The 21,797-nt window shown below is 49.7% G+C and overlaps 1 protein-coding gene across 2 annotated transcripts in view; it reads right to left on the reverse strand.

Moving 5' to 3' along the window:
• LOC137424426 (uncharacterized) overlaps positions 1 to 21,797 on the reverse strand; it is a 108,204-nt gene that overhangs the window by 59,205 nt on the left and 27,202 nt on the right. The window contains exon 1 of one of the 2 annotated variants that reach the window (XM_068111865.2): positions 14,350 to 14,461. The exons of the other annotated variant lie outside the window; for it this stretch is intronic. The gene's annotated coding sequence lies outside the window, so the exon portion shown is untranslated. Of the gene's footprint in view, positions 1 to 14,349; positions 14,462 to 21,797 lie in introns of those variants that run through there. 2 annotated transcript variants of the gene reach the window in all.

The raw sequence follows: 21,797 nt of genomic DNA on the forward strand, positions 1-21,797 counted from the left end.
CTTTCAAAATTTGGGTATGCCAGCCAGCTGGGGGGCTGTGATGGCGAGATTTGGACGTGGGGTCCAGCCTTGGGTGTCGAGGTACGACCTGGGTCCCACAGGGGGTCTGGTGGAGTGTGGCGTCCCTTGTCCGTCGGGGCGCCGTCCGAGCTGGTGGCTCGGGCCGGCAGGGTCAGCGGACCCTGGTGGGGGTTAAGACATCCAGGGGGGTCCGAGGTGGTTTCTCAAGCCTGGGATGGCAAATATTGAGGACCACTAGGGGGAGGTGTTGTGGGTCGCGCTTTGGTGGTGGCACTGCGGACGGCCAACTTGGGCCTGATGTAGTGACCACCCGGGCATGCGACCTGACACCCTCTCCCTGAGACTTTGGGACAACCGGCATGTGATGACCTGCCATGCCGTGTTGGTCGATGGACGCGGGTCAAACCGAATGGACAGGGATGGAGATAGCCTGCCGGACAACCATTGGGGCATCTGTGGAACGTGATGGTGTGAGTGACCTTCCACAGATGCTCCGTTATGATTTATGGACTCTCGGGTTGGGAAGAGAGCCATGGGGTTGATGAATGGGGAGATGTGTAACGAGCCGAGCATATGGGCCATGCTCGGCTGGCATGTGTATGGCAAAGCATCTTTCTTTGGTGAGGTTAGTGAAATGTGAAAAATATTTGGCATGGGTAATGTGGGTTAGATGCAAATTTAAGGGTGGATTTTGAAATGTCATGGTGGACACTGTACAGTGACGCCATTATTGATCCCGGTGTGTAGACCAAAGTGTTGGAGGCTGTGATAAAATTAATAGGGTAGCAGGACACAGCTTCAACTGGTTGCGGGGGCAACTGTGCTGATATTTGGGACACGGGGTTATGGGGATGTAGTTGTGTAGCCTGAGGGTCAACGTGGTGCTGTGCGTGTCCGAGGTGTGTGGACCATGTCTTCTGGGTGGGTCTCCTGGTGGAGCATGGCTGTTGACTGGACCTTGGTGTGGTCAAGTGTGGGTGAGCACTGGGGGGGCTGCAGTTCTGTAGTCTGACTGGGGGATGATGGGGAGGTGCAGGGGACGTTGCTGTAGGGATGCCACGCACTGCGACCGTGCCCCCCAGGGCCGAGGTTGTTTGTGCGGTAGTGTGTGTTTTGGCAGCAAGTGCTCACCACATTGGCCAGCTGGGGCTGGTGCAGCTGTGTTCCTCGCAGGGGGGCCGAAGGATGGATGGTGGGTCGCACCCTTATGGACACTTATGGGCCATGTTGGCGTTTTGACTGCTCACCTTGTCCCGATGACCCTTGCACGGTAGAGGTGCAGAGCTGTCGTGGCCACAGGTGGTTGTGTAGCGATGATCACCGTTTGATGCGGATCCACATACCTGCCAGTGTAGTGGGGACAAAAGAGAAATTTGGAAGTATTTGGTAGGCCCAATGTGAAATTTTGGGAATTTGTGGTGGATGACGCTCTTGGACCCGACCAACCTGCAACTACCTGCACTTGAGGTGAGTGTTTTGAGGAGTACTGTCTCAGGCTTCAGGACTTGCTTTGGAAATTGGGGACATGTAATTTGGAGTTGGGAGGCGGGTGAGAGTGATGACATGGCCGGTGAGGGGATGGAATGGGGGCCACACAGTGTCTTGTGGGTGGCGTATGTTTTTGTGTTGTGGTTATGTGTTTTGATGTGGTCGTGAGAGTGGAACCTGGAGAGTGAGTGATGATTATTGGAGATAATGAGGGGTGATAATTGTGCTTTTGGAAATGTGTGATGGTTTAAATGTGAACTGGGGGATTTCACATGTAGCAGGCCATGGCAAGCCTTGTAACACCTTTTACACCATCTATGGAATTGTACTGAATTGTGCTGAGTTGTGTGGAGAATTGAATGGCAGCGGGGGAGGAAGTGTGTTTTGGGGTCTTGTGGGTGGGGAAGGTGTGTGTGTCCGCAGGTACAGAGCAAGCTCTGAGGAGCGATGCCTGCGGGCCCCCCTCTGCGGCAATTACCCCTGGCAGCCGGTGGTAACTGGAAATTGGAGCTCGTCGGTGGAGGGTCTGGTTGGGCGCCGCGGGTTGAGGAAGTCCCCCGGTGACCCGTGTTGCTGCGCGGAAGCAGGAGGCAATGGAGCCTGGTGTGTGTGGAGACCCTCACCGGCGAGGTAATGGCGGAAAGGGGCTGTTGGGCTGTCACGGGGCCAAGGGGTAAAGGGGGGGGGGGGGGGCAATGAACTTGTAAGTCGGTTGACTTGTTTTTGGGATTGCGGGCACCACAGCCTGATGCGCCCCCACCATCTTTTTGTGCGGTACCTCCCCGCTGCCTAGTTGAGGAATGCACACACACACGAATGACATCAATGCCATGGTCCTGCAGGGGGGTGTATTGGAATAAGTGCTTTGTTGACTTTCGAAATGCCTTGATGATTTTTGGAATGTAATGATGAGTTTTGGAATGAGGATGAGTGGTTAAGGGGTCTGTGTTGCATGAATGTGGGTGAAATCCACCGAGCCATGTCACTCACCTGCAACATCTGGACAGGGCCCGTGGAAATTTAGGGGGGTGCATTGGGATGGCCCCGCAGGTAAGGTTGTGTCTTGTGGCATCCACCGGGGGAGGCGGTCTGTAGACCGGGGTATGTACAAAGGTTAGAGTTTTGAGTTTTTGTAAGATGGTTAAGTTTTGTGGTTAAGTTAGTGTTGCGTGTTGTTTGTTTCCTCCCTCCGCAGGAACAATGAAGAAAATGTACATACTTGCATGATGGTTAAGGGGTTTAGCATGGTAAGGAAGTGTAGGTAGGTAGTCCGACTCACTTCCCACAGCCCTTCCTGATTTATTTCATAGGTTAATTAAGTGTGTGACAGTAAGTGTTAAGGCTGGAATGGTAGCGCCTGCAGTGAACCTTGCAGGAGCTACGGTTCCAGTGGGGGGGGGGGGGGGGGGCTGTGTTATGAATTTGGTAGAGCAATATGTAGAGCAGAGTAGATCTGAGTAGGTAAAATGCTCCGGGATGTCGCGATAGCTAGAACCCACGATGTACCTTTAAGTTAGCATGTGTAGGCGTATGCCGGGATAATTGCGTGTATATTTCCTGTACGGGGACAGGAAGTGCTAAGTAGTTAGGGCGATAAGGGTAACTTTGTGTGTTTTCCCACCCCTGTGGTCAATCCAATGTCCCTTTTGGCACCGCATCTAGACAGTAGGAATTCATGCCCCGAGCGCACCTACATTAATTAATTCCCTTCCCTTTCACATCAATGAAACAACACCCACCAAGACACACCCTGCTGAGACACGATGAGAAGGGGGTGGATCTTTTGACGTCACGAGAGGGCGTGACGGTGCGTGAGGGAAATGACGACACGAAGGAGAAGAAGAGGACTTCGGAGTTGGACACGAGGCAGAGCAGACGCCATTTGGGGGAGCTGAGAGGATTCAGTCGTGATAAGAGTGCACTGGACATTTTTCCCCTCTCGTTCTTTCCTGCCTTAGTTCCCTCCATCTTCCCTGCGATTGGATCGCGTGGGCGGCTGTCGTGCCGAGGTTCGCCCCGTTGGTGACCGTATTCGTGGCCTCTTGCATACCATCGCCAACCACTCACGATCTCCAAAGCGCCGGGCAGGGACGACAGCCCCAGGAACCGTGGTCCTTCGGACGGGGCGAGCGTTTGAGAATTGCGGGGCGAGAGGACTGGGGCCGGCGAGCGAGTCGCGTCAGGGAGACCACTCCCGCCCACGTGTCAGGGCCTAGCCATCCGAGGCCTGCACGATCTCCACACCACGCTCCCGAGCGAGCAAAGGTAAGAACGCACCACACACACACACCCTCTTTGTTCATTTCGTCGTCTGCCCTGTGGTTTGTTTAATAACTCTGTTGAGTGGGAGTACTCCATATAGGGGGTTTAGAGCATCATATTTCTTTGTTCTCGGAACCGTTAATAAATCCTTATATTATTTTCTGTATATACCTGAACGCAGTTTCCTGTTTCATTTTAATAGGTAAGGCTGTGGAGCTTTGCTGTGTCCGCCATTCCGCGCGTTTGTGCCCGATTGGAATCCGCTATTGGGTTTGCGCCTCGGGAGTTAAAAGCCTCGCAATTGGCCTCCGCAACTGTGGTGTTAATCGCGGTTGCGTGACAATATATTTATATATATTGTTGCGGATATGATGACTGTATTTTTTTGATTGTGTGTATTATTATTATTGCTTGAGTCTGGCCCCTCCTGCCTCCAGTGTTGTGTAAAGGTCAAAGGGCGTTCCGGTAGTTAATTCCATAAAGCAACCATTGAAGGACACTATAAAACCCTTGTTCAGTAGCTTATATCTTTATTATGTGTTTTAGGGTAAGGCCTTGTCTTCCATTAAAATGACACTCCATTGCACCAAGTGAAATAGATAGATTCCCTTCATTCCCATTCCCAAAAACCTCCATTTCCCCTTTCGTCATGGCCAAGCCTCAATTTGCCAATTACATCCCCTCCAAAGCCGCCATTGAACATGTGCTTGGGTCGGGGAAGAAAGGCGTGCCCGCCCGTCGTCATCAAGGGCGGAGCCAGAGGGTCGCGCGACCAACCATGGCCGAGGTGAGCACACCGATGGGCGTGTCCTGAAGGCCGGCGGCTTAATCGCCGGAGGCGTTATAAAAGCGCGGGCGCAAGAGTGATAAGGAGGGAGTCGTCAGAGCAAAGCTGCGTAGAGAGGTCCATGACAAGAGAGGTCCATGACAAGAGCAGAGCTGAGTTGTGTGGTTTTGGTCAGAGTTGGTCGTCAGTGGTTGCGTTGAGTGGTTGCGTTGGTTGCGTTGAGTTGCCGGTGGTGAAGAGTGGTTGGACCAGGAAAGACACGAGGAGAGAGAACCCGTCACGCCAGACCCCCCACCAGCGCGTCGGCTCCACCAAGCAGCTCCGACACGACAGGATCGGTGGCATCAGCGGCCGTCGAGGTCCAGCCCGACGTCCCGTGCAGGATCAAGCTCCAGCCACACACCTCCTTCCAGCCAATCCTGCTTGCAATTTCCCCATTCGTGTACGTGAGTTTGTTCTGTTTGTTCTGTCCTGGGTATTTAATTAAGTTTGTATAAGCCAGTATTAGTAATTTTCACTGTGTCTCTAAAAGCTTCTGTATATTATTTTCTTATCTTTCCTTCTCCTTGGTTATTTTGAGCCTGGACATAGTAAATAAATTTAGTAGTATTTTCCACCTTTTGCCTTCGTCTTCCTCTTCTTCACATCCGTGTCATCTTTGTCTTTTCCCTCATTGAATAGCTGTGGCGCGATACGGCCATCGTTCGGGGAATCGGGTTTAGTCGGGGAAAAACTGTTCGGCCGCGGCGCCTCCGCTCGGCAAACAACATCTTAACCGCGGACCGTAACAATTGGTGTCTGGGAGTGAGATTCGGGGCCCGGACCAAATTTTTAAAATATCTAGAAAAATTTGGTCAAAATTTGGAGCGGCCGAAATTTGGTTTGTTTTAAAGAAAAAACCCGAATTTTGAAATCGCGCCATGGCTGGTCAAGGCGATCGGATGCAGGTGGGTGAGCTAGAGGAGGGGTTAGGAGTAACCCAGGATCAGAGGGACGAAGTAGAGGAGAACATTGGCAATGTGGTTGAGGAGGTTTCAGGCGCGCAAAATGGCGCTCTCGCGCACGAGGTTTCGGGCGCGCAAAATGACGCCTCGCACATGGCTACGGCGACCGCGCCCGCGCCCGTAGCAGCGCCACCGGTGGATTTGAACCTTTTTATGATGCAAATGAAGGCCCTTATGGACAAGAATAGTGAGCAATTGGGAAACCAAATCGGAGGATTGGAAAACAGAATGGGGAACCGGATGGATGCTCAGGGTGAGCGATTGGAGGGCCAAATGGGAGACCAAATTGGAGGTTTGAAAAACAGTATGGGGGCAATGAGGGACGAAGCGAGGGGTACCGGTGAGGGATTAGACAAGAAATTTGAGGGATTAGACAAGAAATTTGAGGGGTTAGACAATCAGATAGAAGGGGTGAAAAACGGGTTAAGGGGGCTAGAAGATAGAATGGAGGCAAATTGCGGGAAATAGGGGAGCAATCCGCCCGAGAAATTAAACAAATGGGAGAGCAGATAGAGGAGGTGAAAATCGGGGTAGAAACCAAACTGGATGCTCAGAGGGATGAATTGGGACAGATGAGGGTGGCATCTACAAAAGAGAGGGAGGAGATGAAAGAGGAGATACGACGAGGTGTAAGTGAGGAGGTCTCGGGGGTACGCGAGGAGGTAAAGCGAGGTGAAAAGCGTATGGAGAAAGAGGTGAGAAATGGAACGGCTAGGTTACAGGGGGGAATAGAAGATCTGACGGAGGAGGTGGAACAGCTGACGGTGGGACAGACGGAGTTAGTGGAGCAGGTACAAAAGAACACTGCGGTACTAGGAGGGTTGAAAGTGACACAAAGAGACATCAAGGACGACTTGATAGCGACACAGAGGCAATGTCAGATGGTACGTGAGGGACTGACAATGAGGTTGGACGAGGTGACAGAGGTAATGGAGACGAAGGACCGGCAGGTGAGGACGCACATAGAAACGGTCAAGGTAGTCTTAGAGGACGAGATAGAGGAGACGCACCGGGAAATAAAAGAGGTGAAGCAAAAATTAGAGGAAGTGGAAGAAGAGGTGAGTGAAATTAAGAAGAGACGGACAGAAACTAAGAGAGAAATACAGGAGGAGGTGATGGAATATGTACAAGGTCGGTGCTCAAATCGTGATGATGTGCTCGCTAACCAAATAAAGAGTTTTCAGGTGGCGAAGGAGGTGCGGAGACGAGGTGCCAAGGTGAGTGGCGATATACGAGGAAATGTATATGATGTGAGGGGAGCTTCAGTCGGCTTGGGGGTTGCTTTGGACCCGGGTGATCGTGAGAGGCCGTTGGTGAAGTGTGCGACAGGTCTGGTGTGCGAAGGAGGAGGTGTGCGAGAATGTCCGACTCTGGGGTGTGTGAGGAAAAAGTGCGTGCCGAGGAGTGAGTGTGCTGTCGAGAGTGAGTCGGTCGTAGCGCGTGTGCGAGGGGGCACATGGAAGCGCGGTGTGGTGAGTGTTACAGAGGATGTAACGAGAGAGTGTGCGCAAGAGGATGCGCGAGAAAGGTGTGTAACGGACGGGTGCATGGGGAAAGAGTGCGCTGTCAAGAGTGAGGGAGAATGCACACCTGTGGTGAGTGTTACAGAGGGTGTAACGGGAGAGTGTGCGCAAGAGTGTGTGCGAGAAAGGTGTGTAACGGACAGGTGCATGAGGAAAGAGTGCGCTGTCGAGAGTAAGGGTAAGTGCGTTGTCAAGAGTGGTGGTGAAAGTAGTGAGAGTGACACGGAGCGTGAGTTGGTTGTGACATGTGAGAGAGGATGTACACCTGGAATGGAAGGATGCACACCTGGAATGGTAGAGCGTGTGTGGGAATGCACACTTGAGTTGGTGGTGAGGCACGTGGTTGGGTGTGCGAGTGAGAGCACACCTGTGATTGTCACAGAGGAGGTGACCGAGAAGGGGGCGCACAAAGGTGTGTTGGTGAGGTGTGCGAACAACGAGTGTGTGCAAAGGTGTGAGGTGGTCAGGTGTGTGACCAAGTCGGTGAGCGAAAGAACGAGTGCAATAGCGAAGTATGCGGGGTGTACGGGCGGCGTTGGAGCACCGAGCTCGGTGAGGGTGAAAGGGGTAGCGTATGCGTGTGAGCATGCAGGTGAAGCATCGACAGTAACCGGGTTAGCAGTTATAACGACGTATAGCCGAATCGGGCCCTCGGTGCGCGCCGAGCAGCTTCGCGTGCCGCGAGGACCAGCGGGGATCCGAACCACGGCGGTTTCGAAAGAACCGCCGTACGCGATCCACGCTGGGCCTCGCTTTGAACGGCCACGTCCGTGCTCCACTAGGCGGAGCGGGCAGCCCGATAGAAAGGGTCGTCATGGTGTTCCGGCAGGTCGAGATCGGGCCATTGCATGGCTCCGGGCCGAGGTGGTGCGTGGGATCTCGGCCCGGGTAAGAGTCCTTCCCTGCACCGAGTGTCGGACGCATCCAGCCGCCGGCACCAAACAACCCGCATTCATTGCTCGGCTGTGCGAAGCCGAGCTTTAGAAGTGAATTGGCGCACCGAGAGGATCTAGTAAGTAGACGGGTGATGAGGTTAGTGTTTTGGACCCGAAATTAGGAAAACAAATTTTGATGATTGGAGTGAGGATTGGCAGACGATTGGCAGATGATTGGCAAATTTTTGATTTGTTGGATTTGGACGAGCAAAATTGGTAGTGGGAGATGCCCGATGTGGTGGGATGGCAGCTCTGTCATCCCTCCCAGCGGGGACAAAGGAGCACTAGATTTATGGGGTTGATGGCAGTGAAAACTAGCCCGGGAGGGTTAGGATATATCGTGTGTAGGGATCTAGAAAAGAACGACCTTAGGTAACGTTAAGATTAGTTAGTGACACTGATACCTGGAGTGGGGACGCAGGTAGATTAGAGTGGATGATAATGACGTGGTATGTGCTTAGTTTAAAGGGAAGCCGGGGAGCACTAAGTTAGCAGGGCAACAGGTAGTTTAGATGATGCCGTGTGAGTGTTGGAGGTGTATAGAAGAGTATTGTGAAAAGTGTGTGAGGAACAGGTGTGATTGCACAGGTGTGCAACTGAACAGGTGGATGGAGCAGTGTATGAGGGAGTGATGATGATGTGTGTTGTGTTGACCAAATGGTCCAGGATGGAAGAAGGGTGCAGGTGGCACCAGGTATGATTGCACAGGTGTGCAACTACAGGTGAATGGAGAATGGTTGTGTGGAATACATGGAGTGTGGAATAGATGGAGTATTGGAATGGATGGTCGTGGAGTGAGTAGGATGGAAACTATGGAGTGGAGTGGATGGAGCGAAGGTGTGAATGGGGGAAGGATGGACCCCCATCACGAATACCCGGGGCGGGTAGTGTAAGTGTTAGGTAGAGGGTACAGGTAAATTGTGGTTGGATATTGGCATCTGTGGTGCGGATGGAAGAATGGTGATTGGATGGGTGCATTAGTGTTGTGGAAATGGCTGGGCGTGTAGCCTGTTAATGTGTGTAGTTGGTTTGGGCACTCCACCACTGTGAGGATGTCGGCCAGGTGAGGCCGCAGGTGGGCTCTGGGAGCCGGTAGAGTTGTTGTGGATGGGGCCCGAGGATCCGGAGGATGGACCCGGGTAGCCCAGTGCCAGAGGGCACCCAGGGGTGACAGAGCCAGGAGGGGCCTTCCCCAGTTAGTTAGGTTAGGGTGAGGAGCTAGGTAAGCTCGGGTGGCAACTACAGTGGTGGAGGTGTGCAGGTGGGTAGACCTGCTGGGAGAGCTACACGTCTCAGCCCAGAAATTGTGCAAGGGCACCGGGAGTTGAATCGGGGGAGTGAGACCCCAAATTGAGAAGCACCACAGTTTGGTCAATGGGAATTGGTTTTTAGAACCCATAGTGTAAGATGGCCAATGGATTGGCAGGGAAAGACCCCGGGTAGTGTAAAGTGTGTTAATGTCATTTAGAGGATAGTTAGGATGAAAATCTCCTCGCACCATCTACATCCACTCACCTGAGGTAGCGATGGTACTCCACACCATGCCATGGTTGTTTTTAATTATTTTTGATGCAAATGTTTTGGATTGTGAGACGCATCATGACGTGGGTGTGACATTGTGCTTGATGTTCCATCTCTTCCTCCTTATGAGGATTGATGATGAATTGGGTGATGGCAAATTTTGGATAGAGGGATTGTGGGAACGAATTTGGTATAGGGGGAAGATGTGACGGTAGCGACGGATTTGTAATGTGTAAATTTTTGTAAATATGGAGTAAGGGCAAGGGTAGTGGAGGTGACGGGCGGGGGGGGGGGGGGGGGGGGGGTGACGTACGGTGGGGACGAGCTTTCTCACTTCGCTCTCCGTACGCACTTCGCCTTGCATTGCCTTATTGATGTGTACCATTGAGACCTTACCCCTCGCTCATCTGTCTTGTCCCCCCTTTTGTCTCCCACATGAGGACCTGAGCGCCATTGGGCGCCGAGAGGAGCGTGCGTGAGTCCGCCATTGTGCGCCCGGAACTCCCAGAACCAGCTGTCTGCATCGATGCACCACATTATGGACCACACCACTGTGGCCGAGCACCACTTATGGACCCCATGGGTTGGGGCATGGCCCCTCTGCTGGAACCGGCCATGAAGGCCCGAAATCTTGCTGGCGGACCTTGGCCACAGGGCACCAATGCCCCAGAGGTGAACCACACTAGTCGGCCCTGTGGGCCATAAATAAAATAAATAAAAATGGACACGTTGGGTGCATTTCATTTTATGCTCAAATAGGCCGCCAGTAAGAAAATGAGAGAAAATGACATCTGGAAGAAAGCAAATAGCCAGCAGAGGGAGCCGAAGAGCAAGAGACCACCTGCAGGGTTAGGGGTTGTTGGTTTTATTTTGATGGACAGTGATGACTGTGCACCAATTGGTGCTTGAGGGTGTGTTGGTGCGTTTTGGGTGCTTTCATGGTGCGTCGATGCAGAGCAGACTGTCTCCCCCCCAGAAAGAACAATCACAGGTCCTGGGTTGCGTTTTGTAAATAAAATAGCGTCACTGTAAATAATGCTCCCCACCGTCAGTGGTGTAGTTTGAAGACCATTCCACAATTCGGTTAGCTGTGGGCGTGAGTCTGTTAGGCAGGGTGCAATGGAGCAGCGGGACATATTTATCTATGTTTTAAAACTGTCGCACTCAGGGTCAGGTTAAAAGTAGAGGGAACTACACCTACGTGTCACACTATATTAAAGTTGTAGGCCCGGGACGTGCCTAAGAGGAGGAGGGTGCAGTGTTGCGGATATGAGGACTGTATTTTTTTGATTGTGTGTATTATTATTATTGCTTGAGTCTGGCCCCTCCTGCCTCCAGTGTTGTGTAAAGGTCAAAGGGCGTTCCGGTAGTTAATTCCATAAAGCATCCATTGAAGGACACTATAAAACCCTTGTTCAGTAGCTTATATCTTTATTATGTGTTTTAGGGTAAGGCCTTGTCTTCCATTAAAATGACACTCCATTGCACCAAGTGAAATAGATAGATTCCCTTCATTCCCATTCCCAAAAACCTCCATTTCCCCTTTCGTCATGGCCAAGCCTCAATTTGCCAATTACATCCCCTCCAAAGCCGCCATTGAACATGTGCATGGGTCGGGGAAGAAAGGCGTGCCCGCCCGTCGTCATCAAGGGCGGAGCCAGAGGGTCGCGCGACCAACCATGGCCGAGGTGAGCACACCGATGGGCGTGTCCTGAAGGCCGGCGGCTTAATCGCCGGAGGCGTTATAAAAGCGCGGGCGCAAGAGTGATAAGGAGGGAGTCGTCAGAGCAAAGCTGCGTAGAGAGGTCCATGACAAGAGAGGTCCATGACAAGAGCAGAGCTGAGTTGTGTGGTTTTGGTCAGAGTTGGTCGTCAGTGGTTGCGTTGAGTGGTTGCTTTGGTTGCGTTGAGTTGCCGGTGGTGAAGAGTGGTTGGACCAGGAAAGACACGAGGAGAGAGAACCCGTCACGCCAGACCCCCCACCAGCGCGTCGGCTCCACCAAGCAGCTCCGACCCGTGATCCCGCGCACACGACAGGATCGGTGGCATCAGCGGCCGTCGAGGTCCAGCCCGACGTCCCGTGCGGGATCAAGCTCCAGCCACACACCTCCTTCCAGCCAATCCTGCCTGCAATTTCCCCATTCGTGTACGTGAGTTTGTTCTGTTTGTTCTGTCCTGGGTATTTAATTAAGTTTGTATAAGCTAGTATTAGTAATTTTCACTGTGTCTCTAAAAGCTTCTGTATATTATTTTCTTATCTTTCCTTCTCCTTGGTTATTTTGAGCCTGTACATAGTAAATAAATTTAGCAGTATTTTCCACCTTTTGCCTTCGTCTTCCTCTTCTTCACATCCGTGTCGTCTTTGTCTTTTCCCTCATTGAATAGCTGTGGCGCGATATGGCCAACGTTCGGGGAATCGGGTTTAGTCGGGGAAAAACTGTTCGGCCGCGGTGCCTCTGCTCGGCAAACAACATCTTAACCGCGGACCGTAACAATATATATACACATATACATATACACACACACACACACACACACACACACACACACACACACACACACACACACACACACACACACACACACACACACACACACACACACACACACACACACACACAAGTCAAGAGACGACGATGGTTCACGAGCGAGCGGTATTCAATGACAAAGGACGGACTTTAACCGAAACAGGCCCGGACAGGCCAGGCCCAGAAATGTCAAAACGAAAGTTACTGACCTTGAAATGAGATAGAAAATAATGTACAATCAGTTTTGAGGTTAGTTAGCTACACGATAGCGAAAATTCGGTGAAAAATGAAATGGGAAAAAATATATATGTATGAATTCTTTTCTTTTTTTTTCGAAAATCGAGCTCCGTGGGGCTAGACACATGACATTGGCCTAACCAAATATCGAAACCCCTGTCAGATTCCACCAAATCCCTCGGAGAAGATGTAGCTTGAACTCGATTACCCCCTAAAAAGACATCTTTTTCGGGCGTGGCTCCGCCCACAATGGGCGCAATACGCCCACTCTAGGCAGGACACAACGAGATCGTGATATCAACCTCCCACCCAAGTTTCATCAAGATCGGATGATATAATCGGGTAGTTATGCTGCGGACAGACAGACACACACACGACGAATAGTGTTGTCACTTGATAACTCGTGAACCAATATATATACATATACTGTATATTTAATTTTGTGGTGGTGAGGTGTTTTTATTACGTGTTTTATGGCTGTGAGGTGTTTTCAATTTCGTGATGGTGAGGTGTTTTTAATTTCGTGGTGGTGAGGTGTTTTTATTAGGTGTTTTATGGCTGTGAGGTGTTTTAAATTACTTGGTGGTGAGGTGTTTTGAATTACGTGGTGGTGAGGTGTAATCGTCCCAAACTTCCAGTCTGCACCTACCCCTCCCCTAGGTATGTGCTGAGGGGTTCTTTCTTGAAAAAAAAACATTCAACCTAAATCTTCAACCTAAATTGTGAATAAAAATGTAATATCACAAACACAACAAATACATTTGTGCAAAATAATTGTTTGTATTATGATTGGTGTAAATCATGACAACACAGCAACTCAGGTACAGTCATTATCCTCAGCTAAAACAAGCCTGTTCCTCAGTAACGACGCTTGGTGAGGCGAGCGCAGCGAGCCGAGCCAAGCTAGTATATATACGTAGTGTGTTCAAAAAGTATCCGACCTTTATTTTTCGTGCGTAAAAAAAAAAGAAGCTAGGGAGGCGTTGATTGGTGCACGTATGTAGGCGAACCTAATGCGCACGCGTGAATTTTTTCCCACCTGCAGAAGCTGTCATTCGACGGCAGACCGCCGATGAGTGAGGAAATGTAAGTGAGCGCCGTCGGATTTTCGTTTTTGACAAAATGACGGAAAAACTTGAACAACGCTACTGCATCAAATTTTGTGTAAAGCTTGGCGATGTTGGATGCTTCCATTGTGATGACTGCAACTTGGTTTCTGGGTCGTACCCATAAACCCAGGACTCATCGCCAGTGATCACTGTGTTGAGGAAGCTGGGATCGCTGTTCACAGTCTCCAGCATGTCCTGTGCGATCTCCAAACGGAGTTGCTTCTGCTCAATCGTTAGCATCTTTGGTACGAACTTCGCTGAGATTCTCCTGAAGCCCAAATCCTCCTTCATAATGGAATGAACGGTGTTGAATCTTGCGGATCGTTTCCACTTGGGAATCGCCAAGCTTTACACAAAATTTGATGCAGTAGCGTTGTTCAAGTTTTTCCGTCATTTTGTCAAAAACGAAAATCCGACGGCGCTCACTTACATGTCCTCACTCATCGGCGGTCTGCCGTCGAATGACAGCTTGTGCAGGTGGGAAAAAATTCACGCGTGCGCATTAGGATCGCCTACATACGTGCACCAATCAACGCCTCCCTAGCTTCTTTTTTTTTACGCACGAAAAATAAAGGTCGGATACTTTTTGAACACAGTAGTATATAGATATAGTCGCGCGATCCCTTCGGTTGACACCAGGGACAGCGGAAGACCGAACGGCTTTAATGGAGGCGACGATCAAACACGAATTCGGCTATAAAAGCAGGGGAGGAAGAATGATGGGGAAGAAGCGCAAGCGCGTACCTGGAGGAAATGAACTCAAAACGAACACAAGATTTTGAAGGGAAGAGAAAATAATACAAGGATTTATTTTAAATAAAGGTCGGGACAGGGAAACGCGATGATAAATAAATGTCCTAAATCGGGATCCCGCATACCTCACTTCGGATACGAGACAAAGGAAAATGAATTAATAAAAGAAATCGTCGTGTACTTGTGAAATGTGGGGTTGTGGCCTTATCTGTCTGTAGTGTGTCCGTCGTCCAACGCGGCCCCGTCCGGCCCGCCTCGTTCGCGCACTCCGCCAGGCCCCGAGCGACCCGCTGAGCGGCACGCCCCACTCCAAGCTCTTCGTTGGCCGCACACGAGGTCCCTTTCCCTCACAGCACCGAGCCTCGCTCCCAGCACCAAAAGCACCGCGAAGAGCCGAGCACCGCTCCAAGCTCCGAAGATGATGAACCAACGGCCACCAGTCACGAATGCAGGGTAGGAGCGCGAATAAACCCAGGCAAAAAGAACGAGCTTCAAGCACGAGCGAAGAGAGTACGAATAACGCCAGTAAATAAGACAAATAAGAGAGTACGAATAATAAATGAATGACATGTTTATCTAACCATTTATTCGGGGGAAAATTATTACGGAAGTGTAAGTGGATCCCGGAAAGTGGATCGGCCGCCGCGGTCCGATCGAGTGGCCGGCACGCTCCCCAGACCTTACACCTCCAGATTTCTTTCTTTGAGGGCTCATGAAAGACCTTGTTTATCGTGAAAAGCCTCGTACCATTCAGGAATTGAAGGCTCAAATCACTGCAAAGTTTGAGGAAATCGATATCCAACTCTGCAAGCGTGTGTGCCACTCTGTGCCTGCTTGGCTGCAATTGTGCATCGATCACGAGGGAGGGCACTTTGAAAATTGCAAGTAAAACAGCTTGGTACACTTCCGTAATAATTTTCCCACGAATAAATGGTTAGATAAACATGTCATTCATTTATTTCTACCTTCTTGTACACTGTGTATATATATATATATATATATTGTTGCAGATATGGGATTTGCATCCATCCATATCCGCTTGTAAATATTCCCCTATTTCCTCAATACTTCCCAACTCTCCCCAATCCCCCATTCCCTAGTCCCATTTTCTGTAAACAACACTCTGTAGACCCGACCTCCACCTATTTCCCCCATTAAATGTCGCATCCAGGTCCACCGCATCTCAGGTAGATAACGATAGGACATCTTGCTAGTTATTCTTAGTCTATGTCAGTTAAGGATTCGTTTCCATTAATTCTGACCCTTCGTTGCACCAGAATGTGATTGTATGGCACCGTTAGGAAGTTTAGGACCTCCCAATACCTCCCTGCAGCTCTTCCTCACAGTTCTCTTCAACAACAACAACAACAACAACAACAACAACGAGCGCAGGGAGTGCGCGTCCTCACTCCGGCTTGGTAGGAGTGGTGGGAGGACACCAGGCCTTCCCAACGAGCCGCCATCGGACATGTGCTCGACGGGGTTACCAAACAGGGGCTCCCTGTCGGCTCCTCGTCAAGGGCGGAGCCCGGTAACCCCCGCACCCAATGGAAGCGGCGGACCGGCCCCAGTTGGGGCGGAACCAACCAGCCGAGGGCGTGTCACTCCCCGCTAAGCATGTGCAGAGAGAGAGAGGTGACGTCAGAGATGCGCGCCGAGCTTGGAGCAAGCAAGACCACCTCCGAGCGCTGTGAGACCTCCCTGCATCTTTGAACTGTGCTTTATCCTGTCCCCGAGCCAAGGTGCACCTTGTGCCATCGACCTACCTGTCCATTCCTGCCATCAATCCCTGTGTAAGTCTACCTTGTCCGTTTGTCCGTGGTCTGTCTGGGCATAGATAAGACTGTATTTAAGTGCCCATCTCTTCTGTGTCTTTACCTCACTCTGCCTTGTAATCTACCCCTTTTCTCCACCACTGTAATTATACCCTCCTCCGGAGGTCTTGAGAACTGTACCCCCCTTGCGTCGTTTCCTCTTTCCCAGTCGTCGTGTCCTTTCTATCATTGATTTGGCATAGCGCGATTTGGCCAACGTCTGGGTGAATCGGGTGAGTCGGGAAGAAACGGGGAACAACTGTTCGGCCGCGGTTACCTCCGCTCGGTAAATAACATCCAATCCGCAGTCCGTAACAATATATATAAAAACAGAAATCTGGCGCTACTTCTGACTCACCCTGTATATATGTATATGTATATGTATATGTATATATATATATATATTGTTGCGGATCCCGGGCTCGTCGACGTACTAAGGGGGGGTTTAAGGCCTGCTCCCCCTCGAACTCCGGGTCCACGAGGCCGCCAACCACAACTGCACTAGTGGTGGACGGATTCCTAAGCTATAAAAGCCTAAGCTATAAATGCGAAGCAATTCCAGCCGCCGAGCCCACAGCTACGCGTGGAAGGGTTAACGGTCACCACCCGAATACCTTCAGACACACGCAGCTGTGAGAACGGGGACTGAACCCCGCACGAGTCACGCTGATCCTGGACGCCCGAGCGGTTGTGCGTCGCGTAACTCGTGCCGTTAACACTATCGAACCCGATCGAGCGGTTTTAATTCGGGGTGATGCTAGGTCAATATGGAAAGGACGATGACGTCCAGGTTGGAAACCAAAACACAGTATTTATTCACAGTATTTACAAAACATGGACAAAGCGAAGAATCTTAACAGCCTTACCTAGGTTCCCAGACAAGGGCCCTCATTCGTTCGGGGAAGGGAAGGAAGAGGGTAATGCGCACGAAGCGCGGGCGCTTCGTGCAGCTCGCCCGGATGGGCTCGGTCATGCAGCTCGCCTGGATGGGCTCGTTGGACGGAAGCCCTGAGAATCGCTCCAACCTGGGACACCACAGCCGGAGATGATCGCGGCAGGGACGACGATCGATAACATGCACGTAGCAGGAACCCGAGGAGCGCTCAGTCTGCGGGAGCCAAGCGAGCGAGGGAGAGTATAGCAGGAGCCCAGCAAGAGAGTATCTCAGGAGCCCAGCAAGAGAGTCAGAGAGTCAGAGAGAGCCAGAGAGCGAGCGGGGAGTCTGGGCCGGGTTTTATCACCCCCCGAAACCCCACTCGAATGTTCCACGGGCCTCCATTGGCCGCCTGGGGTCACGTGTCATGACAGCCCCTCATTGGTCACCCTCGGCCACTCCCTTTAGCTCCCATTGGCTGCTCGCTGCTTCTCCTTGGCCACTCCCTGTAGCTCCTCCTTCGGGCCTGCAGGGCCTGGCCTAGTCCCATGACGAGGCATTTTAGGCTTCGATGAGGCCTACTATTACCCTGCCTGCCTCAACGCATATCAACACATCCTAACACCATAAAGGGGACTATGCTTTACATTTAATAAGAAATAACTAACTATACGAGGCTACATGTTGTGGTGTAACTAACTATGAGGGGGGGGGGGGGGTTGCTTTTATTCACAAAACCGCAATATATTGTTACAGATCGCGGATTAAGATGTTATTTACCGAGCGGTGGTATTGCCGCGACCGTTACAGGATCCCTGACTCACCCGATTCACCCAGAACTTTGGCCGGATCGCACCGCAGCTGCTCAATGAGGGGAAAAGACAAAAACGACGAATGCAAAGAGGAAAAGGAATAAAACGAGAAGACGGACAGAAGAGTAATTGGATTTATTATTTACACAAGCAAAAAGGAGCAATCAAGGTTTATTTACAAGCACATAAGACGCAGGTGACACAGGGAAAATACTAGCTTACCTACAGTCTTAATTAACCCAGGACAGAACAAACAAAAGACACTGACTCACGCGGGGAATTGCAGGAATGGCAGGAGGTGGATGGCTGGAGGTGAACGCTTGGTGGAGCCTTGGTGGAGGTGAATGCTTGGTGGAGCCAACGCGGAGCTTGGTGGAGCCTTGGTGTGACGGGTTCTCTCTCCTTCCCTCACAAGCTTCAGGACTCTTTCTTGACGACCCACTCTTTGTGACCAACTCTTTGTGACCAACTCTTCACGGACCCTCTACTGGCAACCGACTCTACTGACTGACTCTTCACCACTCTCCACTTGACGACCGACTCTCAACCAACTCAAAGTGCATCTCTGGTGGGAACACCCCCGCCGTGGGTTATATAGGCCCCGCCCCTTAACCTTTTCGAACCTCCCCCAAACGTTCTCTCCCCGCCCTCTCAAGCCAAACCCCTTGTTCATGGTTGGTCGAGTGGGGCTGGATCACTCCTCCCCTCTCTGACGAGGTGGGGACCCGCCTTGCTTCCCCAACCCTGCCTCGTGGTCAATGGCGGATGAAGGGAAAACCGCCCAACATGCAGTTGGCAATGCGAATTGCAATTGACAGAAAGGGGGGAATGGAAGTGTTGGGAGTGGGAATGAAGGGAATCTATCTCTTTCACTGGTGCAATGGAGTATTTCAATTAATGGGAGACACAGCCTTACTCTAAAAACACATAATAAGAGATAACTATCAAACAGAGGTATTCTATTATTTGGCTGACGTGTATGCTTGTGGACTAATTATGGGATGCCCTTTCACCTTTACACAGCTCCGGAGGTAGGGGGGCGCAGAATAAACAATAATCATCACCAATTTACCACAATACAACACAATCAAAAAAATACAGTCCTCATCTCCGCAACAATATATATATATACTGTGTATTGTATTGCGGATCCTCACTGTATTGCGGATTTTTAACTCTTACATATCTAATTTTATATCGCGGATTTTTCGCTATATCGCGGGATTTTGCGGTATGAATGTATTTTTATATACTATTATTTTAAATATTTTTGTGGTAAAATAAGCATTTTATAGCCTAAAAAATTAAAAAACGTAAAAAAATAAGAAAAATACGGTAATTAAAACATATTACAAGAAATAAAATACTGTACATAGTGTACAGTAGAAGAGTAGACAAAGAGACAAAGAGTCGTGCGTATGGAAAACGCAGATGCGGCAGCAAGCGAGGCAGCAAGCGAGGAAGAGGAAGAGGAACAAGAGGAACCAGGGTCTCAAGAAGAAGAGGAGGTTGGCCTAACACTCGAACGGCTCGCAACCATGGTCAGAATGGCCAAAGACCTTCAGCGAGTGGCTCAAGAATGGGACCCCCACATGCTTCGTTCGTTGCAGTTTGCAAATACCATCGAGGGGGGCATGACGGTTTATAAAAACCTTCTTGCACAGAATAAGAAGCAGCACCAGCAACTCCCCATAACCATGTTCCTCACTCGCAAGAAGAGACAAGTTACGCCTACGCCTTCAGCGGAAACTGAAGTTGCAAACGAGGGCGAAGATACTACACCACCTGATGAAGCGCCTGATGCAGTGGCACCTTCAGAAGAGCTGTAATGCTCTTTCTGGCTGTGCAGTACATTCATCATCGTCATCACCTTCATCGTCATCAGTACTGCACAGCTAATTCATCATCATCTTCATCACGCAAGTTGTAGTATCTTCAATGCTGAGTACCCATTAGAATTTCATATGTTGTTAAAATTACGTATGTTTAAGAGTGTAAAAAGTGTTTAAGAGTATAGGAAGTGTTTATAAGAGTATGGGATAGGTTAATAAGAGTGTGAGAAAGGTTAATAAGAGTGTGGGAAAGGTTAATAAGAGTGTGGGGAGGGTCATAAAGCTTTAAAATATATATAAATAATAAAATAAAAATATGGTCGCTACTTCGCGGATTTTCGTCTATCGCGGGGGGTTCTGGAACGTAACCCCCGCGATAAACGAGGGATCACTATATATATATATATATATATATATATATATATATATATATATATATATATATATATATATATATATATATATATACAGTGGAACCTTGACTTACGAGTGCCCCAACTTACGAGTTTTTCGAGATACGAGCCGTCGCTCCGGCAGTTTATTGCTTTGAGATGCGAGCCGAGATCCGAGTTACGAGCTTTCGCCACCCGGTCACGTGGTTATCTTGCCGTTCAAGTACGTATCTCTGTCGTATAGCGCTGCATTTTTTTTTCGCATTTTGGTTATTTCGAGTTCACGCCGCCAGGTGGGTTGTTCTGGTCACGTGGTTATCTTGCCGTGCACGTACAGTACGTATCTCTGTCGTATAGCGCTTTTTTTTTTTTCGCATTTTGGTTATTTCGAGTTCACGCCGCCAGGTGGGTTCTGGTCACGTGGTTATCTTGCCGTTCAAGTACAGTACGTATCTCTGTCGTATAGCGCTGCATTTTTTTTTTCGCATTTTGGTTATTTCGAGTTCACGCCGCCAGGTGGGTTGTTCTGGTCACGTGGTTATCTTGCCGTTCAAGTACAGTATGTATCTCTGTCGTATAGCGCTGCATTTTTTTTTTCGCATTTTGGTTATTTCGAGTTCACGCCGCCAGGTGGGTTCTGGTCACGTGGTTATCTTGCCGTGCACGTACAGTACGTATCTCTGTCGTACAGCGCTGCATTTTTTTTTTCGCATTTTGGTTATTTCGAGTTTACGCCGCCAGGTAGGTTCTGGTCACGTGGTTATCTTGCCGTGCACGTACAGTACGTATCTCTGTCGTATAGCGCTGCATTTTAGTTTTCGCATTTTGGTTATTTCGGAAAATTTCATGTTCATGTCGAACATTTCATGTTCATGTTTTCATGTTCATGCCATGCCAGGCCACAACTTGTTCAGAGTGCCGGCGATAGCTCGCCTTCTCTTTGTGGAAAACACGGTGAGATCCTTAACATCCAACAACTAATGGGACGCAAACGGGGCGCCCAGTTTAGCGGTACACACATTGATGAATCACCCTGCCTGTGATTCACCCATGACAGGTTATAGCTGGGTCGGATTCAAACCCAGGCTGGACAGTTTACTTTAGACTTTAGAGTCAAGTGTGCGTACCTCCAGTCCAGGCCATCCTGCCAACTTGTATGCTGCATACAGGTGAAATATAAAGCGCGAGATATTTTTATATATACTGTATATTTAAAAAAAAATTGGTGTGGTTTTTGGCGGGCTGGAACGGATTAATAGCATTTCAATGGGGAAATTTGATTTGAGATACGAGCAATTTGAGTTACGAGCTCGGTCACGGAACGAATTAAACTCGTAAGTCAAGGTTCCACTGTATATATATATATATATATATATATATATATATATATATATATGTGTGTGACAGTGCAATTGTAAGACCATCAACATCGGTTATGTCCTGAGTAATGCTTGTCCAAACCATTTTTTCCTTCTTTTTTCCAATCCTGCAATCAATTCGAATTATGTTCACAGAGAAAGTCGTTCATATTTCTGATTGGCCCTCTTGCATTAGAACTCAGCTAAAAGTTGTGATTTCCTCAGCAGCGTTCTATATAATTGATCATGGTAATGTGATATCTCGTCTATCATTCAGAGTAGGTGGCCATGATGTCACACTTGGCTGGTTCAAGTCTGATCTTGCCATTTCCTCAATGAATATCAACGTTAGCAGTGAAACCTCAGATGTTACTCAAGTTCGTACAATATTGCTACAGTGTTCTGTTTCCGGACCACTTGGCTACTCTGTGTGCACAAGCGACCAAGCAGGGGAGACGAGGGTTTGAATGGGTGGCACCCAACCCACCCCCACTCCCAGTGTATGGAGACTTTTTAAAATATTTGATTTGAAATTGGGTTTTCTGGT

Source organism: Myxine glutinosa, chromosome 4 (genome assembly GCF_964187855.1).
Source record: "Myxine glutinosa chromosome 4, kmMyxGlut1.1, whole genome shotgun sequence".
Lineage (NCBI taxonomy): Eukaryota > Metazoa > Chordata > Myxini > Myxiniformes > Myxinidae > Myxine > Myxine glutinosa.